At 47.5% G+C, this 23,429-nt stretch overlaps 1 protein-coding gene across 7 annotated transcripts in view; it reads left to right on the top strand.

Moving 5' to 3' along the window:
• Positions 1-23,429, top strand: part of LOC146866150 (glycine N-acyltransferase-like protein 2) — a 196,182-nt gene that overhangs the window by 86,239 nt on the left and 86,514 nt on the right. Inside the window, exon 1 of one of the 7 annotated variants that reach the window (XM_085634014.1) lies at positions 6,937-7,104. The exons of 3 other annotated variants lie outside the window; for them this stretch is intronic. The gene's annotated coding sequence lies outside the window, so the exon portion shown is untranslated. Of the gene's footprint in view, positions 1-6,936; positions 7,109-23,429 lie in introns of those variants that run through there. 3 more of the 7 variants (XM_085633998.1, XM_085634035.1, XM_085634042.1) reach the window with 3 other exon arrangements.

The raw sequence follows: 23,429 nt of genomic DNA, 5'->3' as shown, positions 1-23,429 counted from the left end.
ACCAACTGCCTGCTCGCCTGGACCAACATCAACGATGTCGACACCATCAAGATCCTGAACACCGTCCACTCCTGATCCCCGGAAGACCCCTGCCCACACCACATCTTCAACAAAGCCAGCAGCACCATCGCACCCCACCTCTGCAAAACCATCAATATCTCCTTTGAGACAGCGACCTTCCCGGAGAGCTGGAAGCACGCAGAGATCAAAGCCTTACTAAAGAAACCCAAGGCAGACCCCAAGGACCTCAAGAACCTCCGACCCATCTCCTTGCTCCCGTTCCTGGCGAAGGTCATCGAAAAGTCCGTCAACAAACAACTGACCAGCTTCCTCGAAGAGAACAACATCTTGGACCCATCCCAGTCCGGGTTCCGCAGCAACCACAGCACCGAAACTGCCCTCATCACCGCCACTGACGACATCAGGATCCTGGTCGACAACGGAGAAACCGCGGCCCTCATCCTCTTGGACCTGTCAGCCACTTTTGACACAGTCTGCCACCGCACACTAAGAGCACGCCTCCATGACGTCGGAATCCAAGAGAAGGCCCTGGACTGGACCACCTCCTTCCTCTCCGGTAGAACCCAAAGCGTCCGCCTCCCTCCCTTCCGCTCCGAAGCCACCAAGATCATCTGAGGCGTACCCCAAGGCTCATCCCTCAGCCCAATGTTGTTCAATGTCTACATGGCATCGCTCGCCCACATCGCCCGACGGCACGACCTAAACATCATCTCTTACGCCGACGACACCCAGCTGATCCTCTCGCTCACCAAGGGCTCCCACACCGCCAAAACCAACCTACACAAAGGAATGAAGGCCGTCGCCGACTGGATGAGGAACAGCCGACTGAAGCTGAACTCAGATAAAATGGAGGTCCTCATCCTCGGCTCCACCCCCTCAGCCTGGGACGACTCCTGGTGGCCGTCGGCACTAGGAGCACCCCTTACACCCACCGACCATGCACAAAACCTAGGGGTCATCCTCGACTCCACACTCTCCATGACGGAGCAGGTCAACACCGTCTCCTCCTCCTGCTTCAACACCCTCCGCATGCTTCGCAGGATCTTCAAGTGGATTCCCACCGAAACTAGAAGGACGATCACCCAGGCCTTCGTCAGCAGTAGACTGGACTACGGCAACGCACTCTACGCAGGAGCCCCAGCCAAACTCCTGAAGCGGCTATAACGCATCCAGAACGCCTCCGCACGCCTGATCCTCGACATCCCCCGCCGCAACCACATCACACCGCACCTGAGAGACCTGCAATGGCTCCCCATCAACAAGAGGATAACATTCAAGCTCCTCACCCACGAACACAAGGCACTCCACGACACCGAACCAGCGTACCTCAACTGCAGACTCAGCCTCTACACCCCCACCCGCCAGCTTCGCTCCACAGACCGCGCCCTCGCCACCGTCCCCCGCATCCCAAGAGTGACCACCGGTGGCAGATCATTCTCCCACCTCGCCGCCAAGACCTGGAACACCCTCCCCATCCACCTACGGCAAACCGAAGACCTCCTAACCTTCAGGAGACTCCTCAAGACCTGGCTCTTCGAACAGTAGCAGCATTCCCCCCCCTAGCGCCATGAGACCCTCACGGGCATGTAGTGCGCTTTACAAATGTTATGATTGATTGATTGAGGTCCAGTATTTATATCCAGCTGAGCCTTTAAAGTGGGGAGGAACTTCTAGAGGTTTCCCTTTGAAGTCCCCAGGCATCCTGCCTTCCCTGCCCTGGCTCCAGACTAACTACTTGGGGTAAGCAGCCCTTTGAGTGGAGTCAGGACATGGCCTATTCAAGTGTAACTAGGGCTGCGTCCTATTGGGTGTGGTTATGTAGAAGGAACACACAAAGTCTATCAGTCAGCTACACCCAGTCATGTGACTAAGATAAATGTTACAGGTACCAAATGGCTAAGGCAGGAGGAAAATGCCAACTTTCCAAAAGTGGTATTTTCAAAATTGTAAGCTAAAATCTGACTTCATCATAAGATAGGATTTTTCAATACAGTTTCAAAGCCACCAAACACAAACTGGTAACCTGCTTCCATTTGGAAATTACAGCTTATTAAATGTAATAAAATAAAACCGATGCTATCCTGTGGAAGAGGTATGCCTTGCAGTAGTGAAAAATGAATGTAAACATGATATGTAAACACTGCACCCTGCCCTCTGGGCCGTCCAAGGTCTACCCTGGGGGTGGCTTATATATATTAAACAGGAAGGTTTGGGCATGGAAAAAGGTTTATTTTGCCAGGTTCAAATGAGCATACACATTCTGCGATGACAGACTTTAGACATGTTTAGAGGGCTACTTAAGTGGGTGTCACAATCAGTGCTGTAGGCCTACAAGTAGGATTTAATTTACAGACCATGAGCAAAGGTAGTCCCACTTTACAAGGGACTTAAAAGGATATTAAATATGCCAATTAGGGATAAGCCAATGTGACCATGTTTCAAGGAGTGAGCCCATGCACTTTAGCTCTGGTTAGCAGAGGTATAGTGCTCAGAGTCCATGGAGGAGGAAAGCAAAATGTTTGGGGAAGACCACCCGACGGCTGGCAGATCTATCATAGTATGTCACTTCAGAAGTAATCAGCATCGTATCCTTCTGAGCTAAATAGAGTGTGCATCAGAATGCTGGCCCGATGGGCCTGGCCAGCCATCCATCCTTCCAAGATTGATACAGTTTGTATCAGAGTTCTGGCACGAGAGGCCTAGTCAGCAATTTAGCCTTCTGAGCTCGATAAAGTGTGCATCAGAGTGCTGGCACAAGGGGCTTAGTCAGCATCTTATCCTCCTGAGCTTGATAGAGTGTGCATCAAAATGCTAGTACGACAGACCTAGTCCGCCCTCCGCCCTTCCAAGGGTGATGGAGTATGCATCAGAGTGCTGGCATGACTGACCTAGTCAGCATTTTATCCTTCTAAGCTTGATAGAGTGTGCATCAGAGTGCTGGCACAAAGGGCTATTCAGACCCCCTTCATTCTGAGGTGCATGAGTATTCTGGCAATTTTCTGCATGCTTACAACAGCAAGATTGTCTGCAGGAGGGATGACGGGACTTGCTAGCCTCCCACCCTTCCGAGCTTGTTACATTGTGCATCAAAGTGGCGGCACGATGGGGCTAGTGAGCCTCCCATCCTTCCGATTTCGATACAGTGTTCTGTCGTGATGACTACATAGATAGACAGATAGACAGACAGACAGACAGACATACAGACAGATAGATTGCTAGATAGACTGTATTGTATTGTATTGTATTTATATAGCGCTTGTTACCCCTGATGGGGTGTTGAAGCGCTTTTTTCGGCGAGTAGCACGCTACTCCGGAACCCATAAAGGATTAGTGGTGAATTAGTATAGTGAAATATGAAAGTAATTTGAGTGGTGGATTTTTGTCAGTTATTTGGATTGAGAAGGATAGTGGAGGGATAGAAGAGGGAAAAAAGTTTGCATTTATATAGCGCTTGTTACCCCTGATGGGGTGTTGAAGCACTTTTTCGGCGAGTAGCACGCTACTCCGGAACCCATTAAGGATTAATGGTGAATTAGTATTGTGAAATATGGAAGTAATTTGAGTGGTGGATATGTTGGTCAGTTATTTAGCTTGAGAATGGTAGCAGAGGGATAGAAGAGGGAAAGTGAATCACATATCATGCAAGACAACGGTAAAGGTATCCTGCAAACCTCCGATATCTACTGTAATAGATAGATAGACCGACAGAGAGATAGACAGATCGATAGATAGATTGATAGATAGACAGACAGACAGACAGAGACAGACAGACAGAGACAAAAAGACAGACAGCGACAAAAAGACAGACAGAGACAAAAAGACAGATAGATAGATAGACAGACAGACAGACAGACAGACAGACAGACAGACACAGACATTAGAGTGCTGGCATGAAGGGCCTAGTCAGTATCTTATCCTTCCGAGCTGGGATCCTGCAATCCTCTGATATCTACTGTAATAGATAGACTCAGGATCTCATCCTTCTGAGCTCGATAGAGTGTGCATCAGAGTGTAGATAGATAGATAGATAGATAGATAGATAGATAGATAGATAGATAGATAGATAGATAGATAGATAGATAGATAGATAGATAGATAGATAGATAGATAGATAGATAGATAGATAGATAGATAGATAGATAGATAGATAGATAGATAGATAGATAGATAGATAGATAGATAGATAGATAGATAGATAGATAATCTACCTGTTCTGCCTTATGACAGCCTATTTTCAACATGCCCACTCACAAAGCACACTGGGGTAGAGGTCTAATGTCTAGTAGCGTTTAACAAAAGCCCTTATTAAAATAACCTGCTAAAATATCATTCTACATATGACAATATACAACGTTGCGCTGTGCTACACAGATGTAAAACCCTCAAGTTAATTCATTAAAAAAATAATGTCTGCCAGAGAGTTTCAAAACTTGAGCAAGGAGCACGCATTTCACAGTGCTAATGTGAATTTCCCCTGTTGTTTTTTTTTTAAATGAGTGATAATGTTTAAATGTTTCAAGGAGTGAGCCCATGCACTTTAGCTCTGGTTAGCAGAGGTATAGTGCTCAGAGTCCATGGAGGAGGAAAGCAAAATGTTTGGGGAAGACCACCCGACGGCTGGCAGATCTATCATAGTATGTCACTTCAGAAGTAATCAGCATCGTATCCTTCTGAGCTAAATAGAGTGTGCATCAGAATGCTGGCCCGATGGGCCTGGCCAGCCATCCATCCTTCCAAGATTGATACAGTTTGTATCAGAGTTCTGGCACGAGAGGCCTAGTCAGCAATTTAGCCTTCTGAGCTCGATAAAGTGTGCATCAGAGTGCTGGCACAAGGGGCTTAGTCAGCATCTTATCCTCCTGAGCTTGATAGAGTGTGCATCAAAATGCTAGTACGACAGACCTAGTCCGCCCTCCGCCCTTCCAAGGGTGATGGAGTATGCATCAGAGTGCTGGCATGACGGACCTAGTCAGCATTTTATCCTTCTAAGCTTGATAGAGTGTGCATCAGAGTGCTGGCACAAAGGGCTATTCAGACCCCCTTCATTCTGAGGTGCATGAGTATTCTGGCAATTTTCTGCATGCTTACAACAGCAAGATTGTCTGCAGGAGGGATGACGGGACTTGCTAGCCTCCCACCCTTCCGAGCTTGTTACATTGTGCATCAAAGTGGCGGCACGATGGGGCTAGTGAGCCTCCCATCCTTCCGATTTCGATACAGTGTTCTGTCGTGATGACTACATAGATAGACAGATAGACAGACAGACAGACAGACATACAGACAGATAGATTGCTAGATAGACTGTATTGTATTGTATTGTATTTATATAGCGCTTGTTACCCCTGATGGGGTGTTGAAGCGCTTTTTTCGGCGAGTAGCACGCTACTCCGGAACCCATAAAGGATTAGTGGTGAATTAGTATAGTGAAATATGAAAGTAATTTGAGTGGTGGATTTTTGTCAGTTATTTGGATTGAGAAGGATAGTGGAGGGATAGAAGAGGGAAAAAAGTTTGCATTTATATAGCGCTTGTTACCCCTGATGGGGTGTTGAAGCACTTTTTCGGCGAGTAGCACGCTACTCCGGAACCCATTAAGGATTAATGGTGAATTAGTATTGTGAAATATGGAAGTAATTTGAGTGGTGGATATGTTGGTCAGTTATTTAGCTTGAGAATGGTAGCAGAGGGATAGAAGAGGGAAAGTGAATCACATATCATGCAAGACAACGGTAAAGGTATCCTGCAAACCTCCGATATCTACTGTAATAGATAGATAGACCGACAGAGAGATAGACAGATCGATAGATAGATTGATAGATAGACAGACAGACAGACAGAGACAGACAGACAGAGACAAAAAGACAGACAGCGACAAAAAGACAGACAGAGACAAAAAGACAGATAGATAGATAGACAGACAGACAGACAGACAGACAGACAGACAGACAGACAGACAGACACAGACATTAGAGTGCTGGCATGAAGGGCCTAGTCAGTATCTTATCCTTCCGAGCTGGGATCCTGCAATCCTCTGATATCTACTGTAATAGATAGACTCAGGATCTCATCCTTCTGAGCTCGATAGAGTGTGCATCAGAGTGTAGATAGATAGATAGATAGATAGATAGATAGATAGATAGATAGATAGATAGATAGATAGATAGATAGATAGATAGATAGATAGATAGATAGATAGATAGATAGATAGATAGATAGATAGATAGATAGATAGATAGATAGATAATCTACCTGTTCTGCCTTATGACAGCCTATTTTCAACATGCCCACTCACAAAGCACACTGGGGTAGAGGTCTAATGTCTAGTAGCGTTTAACAAAAGCCCTTATTAAAATAACCTGCTAAAATATCATTCTACATATGACAATATACAACGTTGCGCTGTGCTACACAGATGTAAAACCCTCAAGTTAATTCATTAAAAAAATAATGTCTGCCAGAGAGTTTCAAAACTTGAGCAAGGAGCACGCATTTCACAGTGCTAATGTGAATTTCCCCTGTTGTTTTTTTTTTAAATGAGTGATAAGCCTGTCCTAAATACAAGTTAGAGGGAAAACAACTGGTACCATAAGGGCTCAAAGTAAAATAATACAAACGTAGAAGACATGCCACCAAGCCTTTTTGGTCATGTGCACTGTTTTCATCATCCTGTTTAAGGACAGTCACTAACAATCATACCATTTCTTGCATTTGTAAATACATTACAATGAACAGATTCGGTGATTTATTTTAACAATATGCCCCGAGAAAATCGACATTCGATGTCTTTTAACCCTGTATGAATTTGATGGCTACTCGGCTTTAGAGCAGAAAGGTGCATTTACAACAGCAGCTTTGCTCGGTGCGCAGCTGCTTCTGCCTGCTAGAGCCTATGCTCGCTTCTCCCGGGGTGGGCGGGGCAGCTGGAGGCTCGTCCGAGATTGCCAATAGGTAGGACCTCCGGAGACTGCCGAAGGGCAAGGGATACCACATATTATACAACACCGGCAGCAGCACCAGGCCCAGTTTACATCAGTTGATAAAGGCACTACGGCAGTGTGCTCCGGCCCAGGCCACTACGTAACCGTAAGTAAGTACTAAATAGCAGGCGCGCAACACCCATTGGGCTCACCAGGCTTCAGTTCCCCCGTCATGTGTGTCAGCCCGGCTGAGACAGCCTCGCGGGCTGGCGTCCATCTAAGTGCAGCCGGACCTGAGTACTTAACAGGTCTTTAAAAGACCATTTACTCGTTAATGAGGCTTTTGTTGTATTTTCACCCCTTTTTACAGCCGCTCTGCCTATGGCTGGAAGACTTAGCCCCCCCCCCCCCCGAAATTTGGCTCTAGTTGCCCGCCTGCTAAATAGCAGTATAGTAACAAGCATTGGAAATGCAATAGGTCTCGCATTTGGTTAAGTTTGAGTTTTTAGTATTGTAAATGGTAATGTATTTTACATCTATTAGCTGGTGTGTAGAGGAATGATGTGTATTGTATTGTAATTGTTAGCTGTAGAGGAGTATGTAATATAAGGAAGGAGAATGAGTTTACGAAGAGCAGTATGACTTAAAAGGAAGGAGGGTAGTAAAAGGTGCATGGTGCATAAGGAATGAGAGTGGGAACAGCAGTGTGAGGTAAAAGAAGGAGAGTGATGAGTAGAAAAGGTGTGTGAGTGAGAAGGAAGGAGAATGAGAAGAGCAGCATGAGGCAGAAGGAAGTAGATTGAGAACAGTAGTATAAGGTATAATAAAGGAGAAGGATAAGAGTAGCGTAAGGTAGTAGGAAGGAGAATGAGAATGAGAAGAGCAGCGTGAGACATAAGGAAGGATAATGTAAATAGTACCGTGAGGTATAGGAAGGAGGTTGACAAGATTAGCGTGAAGCAGATGGAAGGAGAATGAGAAGACAATGTATACAAATGTGTTGTACAATGCATATACATTGCACGCACAGAAGGGAGATACGCGTACAGTGTATAAAACACAGAAGTAAAAAAAACTGACGAGGTGAGAAAAGTGCGCACAATATAACAAAAAATGTAGACAATGAAAAAAACATTATATAAAGTTTAACGTGCAGGCCTAAAAGCTTGAAAAGCAGCACTGTGCAAGCGGCTGAAGCTAAGCCACCAAAAACAAGGAACTGCAGCTGTCTAGGTAGACTTGCATTGTAATGATAGTTGCTTGTAAAAGTTAAAAAACGCAAGTGCTGATTGGCGCTGCGTTTTGCCTTTAAACAACATGTCCTTCCAAAAAATATGGTTTCTGTTCTCTTTCTTAGGCAGCCTAACACAAAAAACATTTTATCGAAAACTGTCACCTAAAGCTAACGCCTAATAAGAGCCCTGGCATCTTTTTCATCTCAAATGAAGCCGTTGGAAAGCGAAAGTAACCAGCTGAAGCTGCACAGATTCCAAAGGCCACACAAGAGACGCGTTTAAGTGAGAAATTGTGATGAAAAGGCACATCTGGGAAAATAAAAGTTACATATTGCGAAAAAAAGTACATGTTTTGTCTCCCCACATCCCCAAGCACCACCATTTTGTGGTGTAAGCTCGTGGGAAAAAGGGACGGTTTGAATTTTATCGTAAGTTGTACAACGAGCCAATAAGTCGAGGCCTGCTGCCTATGTAAAACACCGGCATTGCCTTTGTCATATGGAACAGCTAACTCATATAACACAAAGTAAAAAAATATACTGTTTAAAATCTGAAAACACATGTTTTTTGTGATAAGTTGTTGTTAAAATTAATATAAACGTAATGTCTGAGGTTTTCATGTACATTCACTCAAAGATAACAAACAACAAGGAACTGAAGCTGGCTGGGCACAGGTGCATTTTGTGTTAAGTCTCCTTAAATATTAATATAAAGGCAACTGCTGAATTTCTCACTGTTTGCCTTCAAAGAACATGCACTCTCCAATTGCACGGTTTATGTGCTGTTTCTTAGGCAGGCTAACACCAAAAACATTTTTTAAAAAGCTGCTGCCTAATAAGAGCCCCGGCACCTAATATTGTCACAAATTAAGCTCTCGAAAGGGTCTGTGACCAGCACTGTGAAAGCGTGCATGTAGCTAAGCCACAAACAACAAGGAACTGCAGCTGGCTGGATTTGCATAATAAAGTAAAATAAAGACGATTGCTGAATGTGTCAGCTTTTTGCCTTTAAACAACATGCCTTCCAGAATTGTACGGTTTCTGTGCTGTTCCGTAGGCAGGCTAACACAAACAAAATTATTTAAAAATTCCGCCTAATAACAGCTCCGGCACCTATCCCGTTACAAATAAAGCTGTATGAAAGCAGCTGTAACCAGCACTGTAAAAGCGGTAGTAGCTAAGCCAAAAACATCAAGGAACTGCAGCTGGCTGGGTACACATACATTAAGAGAGAAGTTGACTTTAAAATTTAGTGAACCGCAAATGCTGAATTTCACAATTTTTGCCTTTAAAGAACATGCCCGCCCCCATAATACAGGTTCAATTTTGTTTCTGAAGCATGGTAACACCTAAAAAGTGTTATAGAAAGCAGCCGCCAAATGAGAGCCGCGGCACCAAATGTACAATAAGGGTACGTATAAAAAGTAAGTAGCGCGCTCAAATGGACTGGTTTTGTGCGAAATAAATCACACGCAAAAAACGTAAGCGTTAGTTATCAATTAACAATTATTGAGAGAATTAGACATTAAAAGCTCGTCCCCCAAAAAAATCCGTTCCCAGTTTTGGATTTATTTACTGAAATGCACAATATAAAGCTGCTTCCTGATTGGAAACACAGCATATGTTACATCACAAATTAAGCAGTTGGTAAAACACTATTAAAGTTTAGTGCATATGTTCTTTGTTACACACATTATATAAAAAATAAATACAGAGTATGAAGCTGCTTTGTTGCAAGTGAAGAACTAGGAATGCGGCGATAGATACGTGTCTAACAGAACAACTGTAGCCGCATGTTTGCAGCTACACACAACCAAAATTAGTAGCGTTTAAATAAAATCAAAATCAATTTGTAAAAATAGGCAACAAATGTTTTGTAAAATAACTTGCACGTTGCTTTAGTAACTGGGTTAATATAATGTAATGAATAAACGTATGTATTGTCAAAAAAGGCCGCCTGAAAGTCTGATGAAGTGTGACTTTCTGTGAGATTCCCGACACTTGAAAAAGGAAACCAGACCAGGCTAATGAAGCGTAAACAAGCCAACCTAGAAAGATAGGAAGCTATCCGTCTGCAGCATCTGTGGGATGCAAATCAATGACAGCAGGATACTAGGGTTGTTAAGGCTACAAAAGTCACCACTAAACAACAAGTAACTGCAGCTGCCTAGACCACGTGCTGAGTTCTGCGGTCCGCGGGGGATTGATGTAGGCACCCGCTGATAGCTGTAGGATAAGGTGCGATGGGAGGCTGCTGTGGAGGCACGTGATGACAACCAGGGCGTCAGCCAAAATTAAGGTCGTTTGGGAAATAATAGAGGCCAGATGTACGCACCGGTATAATGCATTTTCTATGTACCAACCGTGTTCTGCTAGTTGGTAACCTAATACCAACTCGATGACTGTGGTAGGGTATGTGCGTGTGTGAAAGTAATCGCGGCCCGCGAAAGTGAAAGCAAACGAGTGCTTTCAGGCCTCCAAATGGTGCGCGCGCCCGGCCGACGCACATGCACTGTATTTGGAGGCCTGAAGAGCCACTGTTTGCACTGCCAAAACTCGCTTACTAGAAGTCTCGCCAGAGCAGCGCTAAAGCGCTGTCTCAGACGAGACCTAAAAAGCAGTAGCACTTACTCGAGGGCACACACGGGGACAAGCTAAATCACATAAGATATAAAGAGTCCCTGGAACCCAGACACAAAGTATACGCACAAAGCCCCACACGATGTCTCACACGTATGTAATGCTGAAGCAAACTAACACGCATGACACACAGAGAAATGTCCCCACGCCCAAGTTACACCCTTGCCATCACCTCAGCACCCCTTCTTCATATGCCCACCTTCGGCTTGGCCCCCTCTACGCTTGAGGTTCCCACACTAAATGCTGCTGGCTTCAGGGTTGGCTTCTGCTGTACGGTTGTGATACTCTCCTTCACCCCTCCCAACCCAGTTATGTTACACGGCAGGGCAGGAGTCGAGTCCCCCCCCCCCCCCCCCACCCTTGACCCCCGTCTCCACACAAATGTTGTGAAAGGCTGAGAGCAGAGGTAGAGCCGGGACTCCTGCATCACTTCGCTCGGCATCTAGTCTGCCTTCTTGTGGGGCTGTCTCCTGTGTCGGCCGGCCTCCTCCCACCACCCACCTCCACCCTCCTTACCTCCTCACCAAACACACAACTCAGCAGACAACTCCTGTCGGGAGAGAGAGAGAGGGGAGGGGGCCTCAGTGCTACCACGGCTGTCCCGGAGATCTGAAAGCGATGACAATGAGACGTCCCTATGGTATAACCGACGTCAAATTAGAAACCCCTGCTGCGAATTAATCACAATTATACTTTTTGCGAAGAGAGAGAAAACTGAGAAATAACTCAACTCTGTGACAGAAAACACACTAAGGCAGCCCTGGTGCTTGAGAGAAATGACGTGAGCCATTGCCATTGTAAGATGAAGAGATCAGACAGAGCTGTACTGTGTGAATGGAGGGCAGTGGGGTAGTTCAGTCCATCTCTCTGCCTGGTAGGACAGTGTGCGAGTCCTGCTGTTCAGCAGGAACGGCGGATAGTGTGAGCACCCTGGAGTTTGACAGAGGATTGTGGTTTGGCCATGCATTGTTAACGAACAGGACAGGAAAGTAAGTCTGCCCAGGTGCATAGTTTTCATTTGAGCACCAGGTGCATTGGCACTGGGCCCAAGGGGACCACTGAACCCTCTGTTTTATGCTTCAAACATCAGCCACGAGGCAAATTTCCTTGCATGCGCTAGGGTCTGTGATGCATTGTCCACGCTACAGGGTTTACTATGTGACAGAAGAGATAGGGACATGCTGAAATGTGACACACAGAGAGACCCTTACTGTCTGAGGGAACACTAGACAGCCTTGGTATCTGGCAAAAAGGACAGTGATACACTTGTATTGCACAATAGAAAGTACAAAAGCCAGTCCTGTATTCTGGCAGGTGGGACATCAAGACATTCTTGTTGTCTAACAGAAAGGATGCGAGGCAGCCATACATCTGCCCCTAGCCTGTGGCGTAGTTTGGGCCCCCGAACGAGCCTCTTGGTGTGGCACTGCACCAGAGTCTGTTTAAATTAAGATCTTCTTGCGCCGGCCCGGTGCACAAACATTATTTACTGGCACTAGTTCTTGTACTGGATGATTACTGAGGCTGCGTTTGGTGTGCACATCTTTTATCAAATTACCACCTTCTTATGGAAACAAGATTCTGGACGTGGTGTAATGTGTCACACATTTGTTGTGCTGATGATGCCAGTCTTCTGTTTTTTGTGCTACTGTATTGTGCTTTATTGCAGTGTGATCTGTGTTACAGGGGTGCTATGGAGACCTTTGCAGCCTCTGCAGTGCTTGGGGCCCCACCGTGACCTAAAAGTATGTGAATTGCATTGCATCACAAACTATGAGATTGGGCGCAAAGGTGCTGCGCAGTTTGCCTTTCATGTAGTTTTGTCACGTAATCTAGGATTAGCTATCACGGGGAAGAAATGCTGGTTGGGATCCCTGACAAATCCCCAAAAATTAATTTGTCAGTCAAGCAGTGTTTGCACAGTGAAGAGCACAGTTCTAGGGGATCCATCAAAGGTCTGCTGTGATGAGTGATCTGCAAGGAAACTTTTTCCCACTGCGGCTCTCAAAGTATATTAAGGAGCGGTCGAGTGGCTTTCTACATTACCGACAAATTATCCTAACTCAAGCAAACTTAAACCACATATTACTGTAATATTCAAGATAAAAGTTCTTGAATTACCTTCAAATTCCTAAATTGAATAGGAACAGAATTCTGTTTTGAAAAAGCACACATGTCCACGTGACCGTTTCACACACCGTGTGTTTATGTTGCTGATCAGGTATTTAATTCCACGTTCATGACCTCTGCTTGCACCTTTTATCATTCGAACAACACTTGTGGTGAGTGAGACCAGGCTCTACATGCAGGAAATTGAAATGAAAGGCGTGGAGATGTTCAGTGGATTAGAACACCTCACCTTTTCCCTCATTATAGCATCCAGCTCATCTATCTAGATGCGCTAACACCTTTCTCTGTGACATTCACGCACAACTTGCCTCTCTAACAAGGATATTGCCAGGGTCTGCAGCGTGTGGATGATGAGATGGACCAGGGCTCTTCCAGATCTTGCTGCCTCCCAGGACAGATGGCTCTGCTGCTTTTGTCACCAATGCACTTCTACTGTAGTTACCGAACGCTTCACCACCAGTGCAGTATAATATGAAGGATTCCATAGGTGGACTGATGCTCTGTATAACCAATGTAGCTGCAACATCAAGATACAGAAACATACTTTGTGGACTTATCCAAAGCTCTTTTTCAAGGAATGATTGAAGGAGGCTTATCCAACCCAGCCTTTGTTTGATGAATGGCTGATCCAAAACCCCTCAGTGCATATTTTATTTTTGTTCATCACATGCGCTACAGCGGACAGCTAAAGCTAACTATAACTGGACCCAAAAAACTGTTGATGTCTTTTCACTAATAGTAGTTCAGTTCAGTTATGAATGTATGAATGAATGAATGAGACCATTTATAAAGCACAACAGCGACTTGAGAAAGAAGTGTCCCAGTGCAAGTGAGAAGGAATGAATTACAAGGTCTAACTTGTCAGGGGGGAGAAAACAAATGGCTGAACGAAAAACCACCCAGAAAATTAGAAGGTATTGGCAAACAAGTGGGTCTTAAGTAGTTTTCCTCCTGGAGCCCTTGATGGCCCTGGGGACCGCCACCCCCCAGGGCAGTGTCCCGGGGTGCCCACCCCGGGACACTGCTGTTTGCTATGGCAGGGCGTGAGCCGTTCAGCTCCCGCCCTGTCATAGCAAACTCTGCTTTGCTTTATTGAAGTGAGAGCAGGGAAACCTGCTCTCGCTTCAATGAATCCTTGAATCCTGAGGGTCCCTGGGGGCCAACTAGCACACCAGGTACGTCCAGTAAGCGCCAAAGAGTTGTGTTGCAGAGAGGGGTAAAAAGGGGCGTGGCCTCAGACGTGGGCGTGGGCTACTTGGTCACCAGGGACCTTCAGGATTCAATGTCTTAATTAAGGATCCCCCGTGCCATGTGCCATTTCCTACCACTGCTCGCTTAGACCCTGAAGCGGTGGAGCGGCGACTGGCGACTGGACTGGATTCGGTGTTGGAGCAGCGGCAAACTAATCAACACCCAAGCCTACCTGCGGATCAGATCGGCTGGCCGACGGGGAGTCAGGCGCAGGAGCTTACTCTGCCTTCATTCCGGGGAGCGAGCCGGAGGAGCGGCCTGGGGGCAACGGCGACCGTCCCTCCTTTCCCCAGGGCGGTTCGTTGGCGGTTTGTCGGTGGCTCCCCAGTCGAAGGATTGCTTCCCCGGGAGCTAGGAGGGAAAGACGAGGCAGCGAAGGACACAGGCTGGGCGAAGCCTGCCTGCCTTAAGGCCCTTAAAGGAGCACGGACCCTTTTTTTTTTATCACTCAGCCCGCTGAGGTCGGGATTAAACTATCGAACGTTTCACCAAGCACTGAGACCGACGCTGGAGGCTGCACGCTGATACCAGGTCCTGGGAGATTCAGCAAGTAAGGCGCGCGCAGCTGAGGGGCATTGCTTTGTTGCCCGTTGTTTGTCTTTGGGAGTCATACCAATTCCAAGACACCAGCTAATACTGAACATAAGTGACTGCGCTATATTGAAAAGTTTGCATTTTATGAACTGCAAGTAACAAAAGGCCCTCTGAGTTAACAGCAGTAACTCAATCACCCATTTACACAACGCTTTTTTTGTTGGTAGTCCATAGTAAATCATTTCGATTTGTTCAGCGCTGTACTATTTCGTAGGATTTCCCGTTGGTGGGCGCTGGGATCACTTCTGGAGTGGAACAGACAGTGCCGATACGGCTGCTCCCATTGCAGATGTGGCAGAGGAGATCTGACCTGGGACGAAGCCGCACTAGCCAGTATTAGAGCTTGAGGGCGCGGAAATCGTGCAGCGCTCATTTGGCCGGTAGTATTTGATCAAAGCCCTGTCGCTGCAGAAGTCCGGCAGTAGTCCTGTGAGCTTTTCCTCAGTCAAGTCCCCCTCTACTTTGTTGCCTTGAGATGAGATCTGGCAGGGTGAGGACGACGGCTCCCCAAAGGAAAAAGAAAAGCAAAGGGAGAAACGAGAGGATAGTCTCTGACCCAAGTCGGTCACCTATTCTGTTGCTGAGCGACACCGACACCACAACTGTTATCGAGTCCCAGGCCTTGAAGAAGCATTCTGATACAAGGGCCAGTAAATTTATTGGGAACCAACCAAAGATAACAACAAAATTCAACTACTTAAAGGACGCTGGGTCAGCGGTTTTTTTCTAGCAACAAGAACATCACCGGGCTCCCAACCCCCCTAAGCCCACTGGTGATTATTTCCAAGGATCGCTCAGTAAACGGGGGTCCAAGGAGTGTTGACCTCAACATAAAGGAAACTGACACTGAATCAGTGGCGGAAAACAACAGGATTTTGGGAAATCTCAACCGTACGCTTCCTGAAGTTAGCTTAACCATCCCGTGCAGGCAAAACAGGGAATCTGCGCTTCACTTTATTAAGGGTATTAACACCTCCCTTATGACGGAAAAGCTAGGCACCTTCTCTGCGGGGGGGGTGGTTGCAACCAACAGGTTTCTCACTGTGTATGCCAATCTGAATCAGTGCATAATGAAACTGTAACGAACACAGAAGACGCTGAGGGTGTCATGAAGGAGCTTTACTATCTCGAATCGACGGAATGGGCAAAAATGTTGAACTCATATGGGAATTCAAATCCTGGCTCTCCCAAGCCACCAGCAAATTCAAGGCAGGACAAAGGTGAGGTACCCTTGCAAGAAAATGCATGGGCCACCGCCCTTGATATCCTTCAAAAGTCAGCAGACGCTATGCTCTATCAGGCTGACAAAATGGATATACAAATCAGCCTCTTAAACACACTTGCCGTATACGTTGCCAAAATCAACGAAAGGATCTCAAATCTAAACAGCCTGATCAGACGGGCCCAGGAAACTGTAGATCGCCCGCAGCAAGGATGCGACTGCTTACCTATTGTGGAGAAACTCAGTTCGCTTCCAGGCATAATGGAAAAGCTGGTAGCAGACTTAAAAGAAATAGCAAAAGCTACACCTACCTCTGGGAATGGTAGCGATACAGACCCAGGAAATCCAAGTGAAGCTCTTCAATCTAAAACAGTCTTTAATTTAAGACCAAGTGTGGAAGAAATTGACAACTCCCTACGACCCGAAGAGAACACGGCGCAAAGTGGTGGCACGAGAGGGAAGCAGGTTACTAGTAGAGCCAGTTCCACCCCTCTCTCTTCAATTGAACAAGAAGAGGAAAACCCTGCGGGGAAAATTAAGAGACAGAGAAAGCGGAAAGGACGCAATAAAATGAAAAGGGGCAAACAAGTCCTAAACCTCTACCCGATGTTTAACAGCCTTGGACCCCCTGGTGTTTCCGGAGATGTCGAGCAAGTAACTCCCTCTGTCCCAGGAACAACAACGGAAGCACAACCAATCAATCAAGTTTGTGACAAAAGGAAGAGCCTCACTTCCAGCCCGCCAATAGTAAAGGAACCACCAACGGTCCCTTCGGGAAAATATTTGCCCATTGATGCAAAAGAACAAAAAACCACCACCAACTTGGCTCCCCCCAACATACACATCAAGCAAAACGGAATAGACGTGAATCATGCTCCGAGTCTTGCGACAAGGCCGCTTGGAGGCCCCATCTCAAAGCTGGAAGATGCAGCAACCTGTGCCAATCATCAACAGGGCCCACTCCCAGTAAATAAAAACTGGAACTTTGGTCATGTAAATAATGAAAAGCCTGACACTTTGCGCAATGAGAGCCCCTTCAAGGGTCCTTTGATAAAAATAGCGTAATTACCATTCATGGATAAAACAGAGGCAATGCCCAGGCCAAATAGCACAGTTCGGAGTGGGGACAACTATTCTACCCTCTTCTATCCAGAATACAAGTCTAAAGGCAGCCACGATATCCTAAATCGGGGTAACATTTTAAAGCTGATACAAGCGTTAGGTCTGTCTGATGAAATTACCTCTCAAGACATAATCTCGGTAGAATTCATCGCACCATGTCAAGGCCAATCAAATGATTCTACAAAAATCACCTCGAAAACTGCTGAAGCAATGAACAAAATTTTAGGGTCAATCGACACCTTCAAACAATGGGGAATACCGATACAACCGGGAAGGGAAGAGGGTTACCCACACGTTTTACAGGGAAGCTGCGGTGCTGTAAATAGAAGCGTAGGGAGGGGTACAGTTTACTCCGTCCTTAGGGGAGCATGTAATAAAACTCCCACCTCTGCCCACCCAATGAGGAAAGCAAAAGAAGATGGGTGCACAACAAATAGGAATCTGGACGAGGTGGGTTCTTGGTCATGGCTGGCCGGTGCCCTGAATACAACCCGTCTTTTACGCTGACATCCTAGCAGGGTGGACTGCTACGATAAGATTCCTTTAAAAATCTGTTCATGGAACATAAATGGCCTCACGAACAAACTCGAGGACAACACTACCATTCCCTACCTTCGGGGTTTTGACATACTCTTATTACAAGAGACATGGCTCATGGCACCGCATCATCTAGAAGGCTTCAAAATCCACTACATTCCAGCGCACAAACTGAATCGTCCGGGAAGGGGGAGTGGCGGTCTAGCAGTTTATATATCAACAAAAAACGCAGTCACTTCCTGGGACTTGCCGGCCTCATCAAATCGCCTCCAATGTGTGGGAATCTCTCTTATCGTGAACAATGGCCAAAAATGGAGGTTAACACTCATGAACGTCTTATGTTCGCCCAAATACAGCATCCAGGAAATCCTTTGCAGATGAAGTATCTGCATCAGTAATAAGAGCGCAAACAGGTTTTCCAAACTCAGAAATTTTACTCACTGGTGACTTTAACATGTGGTTAATGTCAGTTCTTCATAAAAATGAGGTCACCAAATCACACAATAGCATCTGGGTGATCCCACCGCAAGCCAAGCCGTGTTGGCATAAGGAGGATTCTCACGGAAGTTCTCTACAAGGTAACCTCAAAAATCTGGGTCTAAGAGCCTTAAACGGACGTTATCCTGCTGACAAGCCACCTCGATTCTCCTACCTATCGAAAAAAGGCACTTCACTAATCGACTATACCTTTGTCAGCATCTCTTTGCTCCATCAAGTAGCTGGATACTGTCTTGGTAACAGAATAGAAAGTGATCATTGCCCGCAAGAAATTACTTTGAGGACTGGACTCACACAATATAAAACGGTAAGGGACTTGCCATCTGAGAGCCTCACAATCAACCTCAAACGCTACAAATGTTCCCTTAAGAATCTTCAACCCATATCAGCCGAGGCCAAACAAATAATTGAGCGCCAAACGTGCTCGGGCAATATATCTGCCAACTGGTCAATATTTGCTACCGAACTTATGGATAGATTTGCGAAACCAACAAAACATGCAAGCCAAATTGATCAAAAGAACACACCGCGCTCAAACGGTGAGATACTATCTGCAAAAAGAGCAATGAATCGCTCATGGCGGGCTTTAAAAACTGACCCATCGGATCCCAGCAAAATAAAAAAACTGAGAGAGGCACGTAATCATCTTAAGAAAGTTAAACGTGAACTACGCAAAAACCAATGGAACCTGTTTTGGGTCAAATTACAGTATGATATTAAATCAAACAACTCTGCCAGGTTTTGGCGCACAATCAATAGTACATCTGGACGCTCTTCCAAAGTCGCTTCCTCAAGCATTCTCGAAATAGAGTGGGTTGAATATCTTTCTTCCCACTTCAATGACCAGGAATTGCGCATTAATGATCAATATCCCCCTTTCAGGGACACACTACTACAATCAGAGACTGTCTCAGAATCTCATCAGAACTCTTCAAACTCTTCAAAAAAGCTCGGCCACAAAATGACACCAATAAAAGTAATTCATTCGATCCAGAGCTGCGCTAACTTAGTGCTAGTTCAGAAGGGCAAAATTGAAAAAATAATAAAAAGGGACGTCAGGATGGCGCGCCTGGCCCTGGGGGAATTCCTCAAGCTTTGTTCAAGGAAGATCCAACTTTTTGGGCTGCGAAACTAAGCCCCCATTTCAACACATGTCTCCAAAACAACATCATACCGCCCTCCTGGCGTGGATCTATCCTTGCACCAATCTTTAAAGGCGGGGACAAAAAATCTCCTGCGAATTACCGCCTCATTGACAACGAAGCAAAGTATTTTGCGGGAGTGCTGCTAAACTCACTTAGGTCATGGGCTGTGGAAAACTCCATAATTCCCCCGAATCAAACAGGCTTTACAATAAACACCGGAACTTCAGTCAATCTCATGTCCCTCTCATGCCTAATTGACCAAGCTAAATTCTGCTCTTGTTCACTTTATATGGGGTTTATCGACTATCAAGCGGCCTTTGACAATGTCAACAGAAGCAAATTATGGCAGAAGCTGTCCAGTTTCAACATTCCAGAGGCCCTTCTAAGAGCCATACAACTCCTGCACCAGGATACATGGGTTAGAATTAAGATCGAGGACGGCTCAAGACTGTCTCGCCAGATTTCGACAGAAAAAGGCCTCAAACAGGGATGTGTCTTGGCCCCAATACTTTTCAATCTATTCCTAGCCGACCTTCCCGAAGTTCTCAATAAGGTCAACTCCCACGCTCCTAAATTATCCGGTTTGCAGCTGACAAACCTATTATATGCTGATGACGTGGTACTGTTAAGTAAAACAAAGATCGGAATGCAAAGACTTCTGGATGCTATTTCCGACTACTCCAACAATAATGAGCTTCGCATTAACAACAGGAAGACGAAAATTCTAGCGGTGCATTCAAGGAAAGCAAAGAAGCTGTCTTGGGCTCCGAATAACGAACGCATTGTCGAATCCAACTGCCAAAGGTACCTTGGTGTCACTTTTAACAACAACGGAAAATACAAATCCCAACTAGAAGAGCAAAAAAGGAAGGGCACGGCACTTGCCTTTGCAATCGGTCTAATTCAAAAGAAACTTCAAGGCCCTACTCTTGCACCCACACTTCAGGTGGCTCAGGCAAAAATCATTCCCCCTATAACTTATGGCAGTGAAGCCTTAAAAGGATTGGACAGTGACCATCTGGATAAAATAATCACTAATATCTACAGGTCCGTGTTTAAATTACCAAACCATACATCACCTGCACAAATCAGGTTGGAATTTGGCATCTGCAAACAACGACTGGCTAGAGCCATGTCCTTTCTCGTGTGCTGTCACAAGTTGAGGTTATCAAAGGAGGGAAGTTTAGGTTACCATTTGTGGGCCTGCATTGATAACAACTTATGGCGAGCAGGACACGAATATTGGTCAAAAGGCTTAAAAACTCTGTGCCTAAATGACCTCTGGATCCTGCATGCCAGTCCGAAGGAATTCAAAAGGCTAGCGAAAATCAGCACTAAACAATTATCAAGAGTGGAAGTGTTGGACAGGCCACACGAAGGGCTTGGTCCCTCCCCGCACGACAGGGCCCGAGCTCCGGCCCACCAGGCATAACCCACGAAAAGCACCTGTACCCCGTCTCCCGACGGATCTTCTGCCCTCGGACCTCTACTCATCACGGGGCCCAGCCCCACCGGCTCCCCCGGCCGGTTCAAGCCGCCATCTTGGGCCCTGCACCACGAGGCCGCGTGGCCTCGGCCCGACCCTAACCCCGGGCCTGGCCGGCCCCGACATCCCGGCACCACCCTCCACCCAGGAGGTGAGCGGACCACTTGGCAGGTCAATGGGAGAACGAAGTATCAAGAGCTCTTCCCCCCGCCAGGTGCCGATCGCCTCCAGCTCCCCCAGGCGCTGGCTCCACCCCCTGCTGGGTGTCTGGACACCTTCATCCCGGGCCCTCCGACCTCCAAGTGCGAGGGTCCGGACATCAAAGGGCGCCTGCCCTATAACTGGGGCAACTCCGGAGCAGGAAGGCAGTTGTATCCTGGAGTCAAGAGACACCGAGAGAACTCAGCCTTGACGGACTACTGGCGCTACCGTAGCCCGCTCTTGTGAACCATCGTCCTGCCTGCTGGCGCTGCCGCGGCCTTCTGCAACCTCCATCCTCGTCGGGACCTGCTGGCGCTGCCGCGGCCCGTTGTAACGACCATCCTCGTCGGGACCTGCTGGCGCTGCCGCGGCCCGTTGTAACGACCATCCTCACCGGGACCTGCTGGCGCTGCCGCGGACCGTACATCGACCATCTTTCCGGGACCTGCTGGCGCTGCCGCGGACCGTGTACCGACCATCTCAACCGGGACCTGCTGGCGCTGCCGCGGCCCGTACCAACTAAGCCACCAAGCTCGAGGATTGTGAGCTAGTCATCATCTCATCCGAACTACCTGACTGGTAGACAGACTGTCCCGCTACCCCCTTACCCTGCTTTGAGAGACTTGAATCAAGGGGACCCCTGAGTCCAGACCTCCTTGTACCATTCAACCGTACCTTAAGAAGTGCGTATAAAGAACACTGAACCTTATCAGTGTGTGGTATCTGTCTGTGGGGGGGAAGTTACTTGTCTGTACGATCGCTGGAGACGGCTCTCCCCGGAGACCTCTCCTCCTGTCCCCGGCCGACCCTCCAGGTCCATCTACCCTTTCTAACATTGGTGGCCAGCGGCGCGATCCGAATCAACGCATAATCGTACAGAGAGTAGCTCACCCCACGACAAAAACACGATGTCAGCCAAAGATAGCAGCTCCACCGAGAATTTCCAAATGGATAAATTAGAAGAATACAACCACCGCGAACTGAGACAATTCTGCATAGAACTTGGCATTGCTACCACCGGCCTGAGTACCAAGGATGATCTAAAGCACGCCCTAGAGTCGTGGACAGAAACTGGGGTCGCCGGACCCTCCGACCAAAGCAGCATCACACCAGAGGGGAACGCCATGGCTCCCGAGGAGCGGGGAACGGGCCTCTCGCAGGAGGAGATCCGAGAAAGAGAAAGAACCAGATTGCACGAGTTGGAAATGGCACGACTCAAGATGGATGGGGAACTCAAGTTAGCTGAACAGAAACTCAACCTCGAGCATATGCGGCTCCGAGATGAACGAGAAGAGAAGCAGAGACAGAGAGAGCTGGAGGAGAAAAAAATAACGCTCGAGCACGAGCGCCAACTAGCGGAGATAGAACTTCGGAAACAAAATAAAGAACTCGGGGTGCCTGAGCGACCACACACCCCAGGGCCAATCGAGAAAAAAGTCCACATCCCCAAGGATGTTGTCCGTGAGTATGTCCGAGAAGACGACATACAACAGTGGTTTAAAGCCTACGAGATCGCCATGACCTCCCACCGGATCGACCGGAGTGATTGGGGAGCCGGACTTTGGGGGAGGTTTATCAACGAGGGTCGCGATGCCCTACTGCAGCTCCCAGATCACCAAATGTCGTCCTACGACCACATGAAGGCTGCCCTCCTCACCCGCTACGGCCTCACACCCGAGATGTACCGCCAGAGGTTCAGAGATTGCACCCAGGTCCCAGGTACAACTTGGGTAGAATACGTGAACTATTTCAGCCGTGCCTTCGAGGGTTGGATAAAGGGGAGCCATGTCACCACTTACGAACAACTCTTTAACCTTATGGTATGGGAGCACCTGTCGAACAACTGTTTCGTCGAGCTCAGGCAGCACCTCCTCGACAGTAAGCTGACTGACCCCCGGCAGCTCGCCGCCGAAGCTGACCGATGGGAAAGCACCCGAGTGGGCCGGACGGGGCCACACGAACAGAACAGAAGCAACCCAGGCCAGCACCGTCCTCGGGGAGGAGGAGGGGGCCAGGGGCGAGGGAGAGACGCCTTGCCAACAACACCCGTGACCAGCACCCCGCCTCCGGCCGGCCGGGGCAACCCCCCGTGGCGTCCTGGGGCCCGAGCCAACGTCACGTGCCACCGATGCCAGCGAGTCGGCCACTACGCCAATGACCCGAGCTGCCCGCAGAACCAAGCACCCAAGCCCCGCCAGGTAGCTGCCGCCGCCCTGGGGGAAGAGCGATCATCGGAGGAACAAGAAGAGTATGAGCCGGCCCAGCAAGAGTGGGAGCCGGCCGCCATGGTCCTGGCGTGCTTAGGGGGAAGAGACATGGTCCCGCGGGCTCCCCTACCCGCTAACACCAGGAAATACGGTCAGTGGGTGACCATTAATGGACAGCGAGCCGAGGCCTTGCGTGACACAGGCGCCAGTGTGACGGCCGTCCG

Source organism: Triturus cristatus, chromosome 2_1, assembly GCF_964204655.1.
Source record: "Triturus cristatus chromosome 2_1, aTriCri1.1, whole genome shotgun sequence".
NCBI classification, from domain to species: Eukaryota; Metazoa; Chordata; class Amphibia; order Caudata; family Salamandridae; genus Triturus; species Triturus cristatus.
Note: the sequence above shows the minus strand (reverse complement) of the source record. Positions and strands in the feature narration are given on the sequence as shown.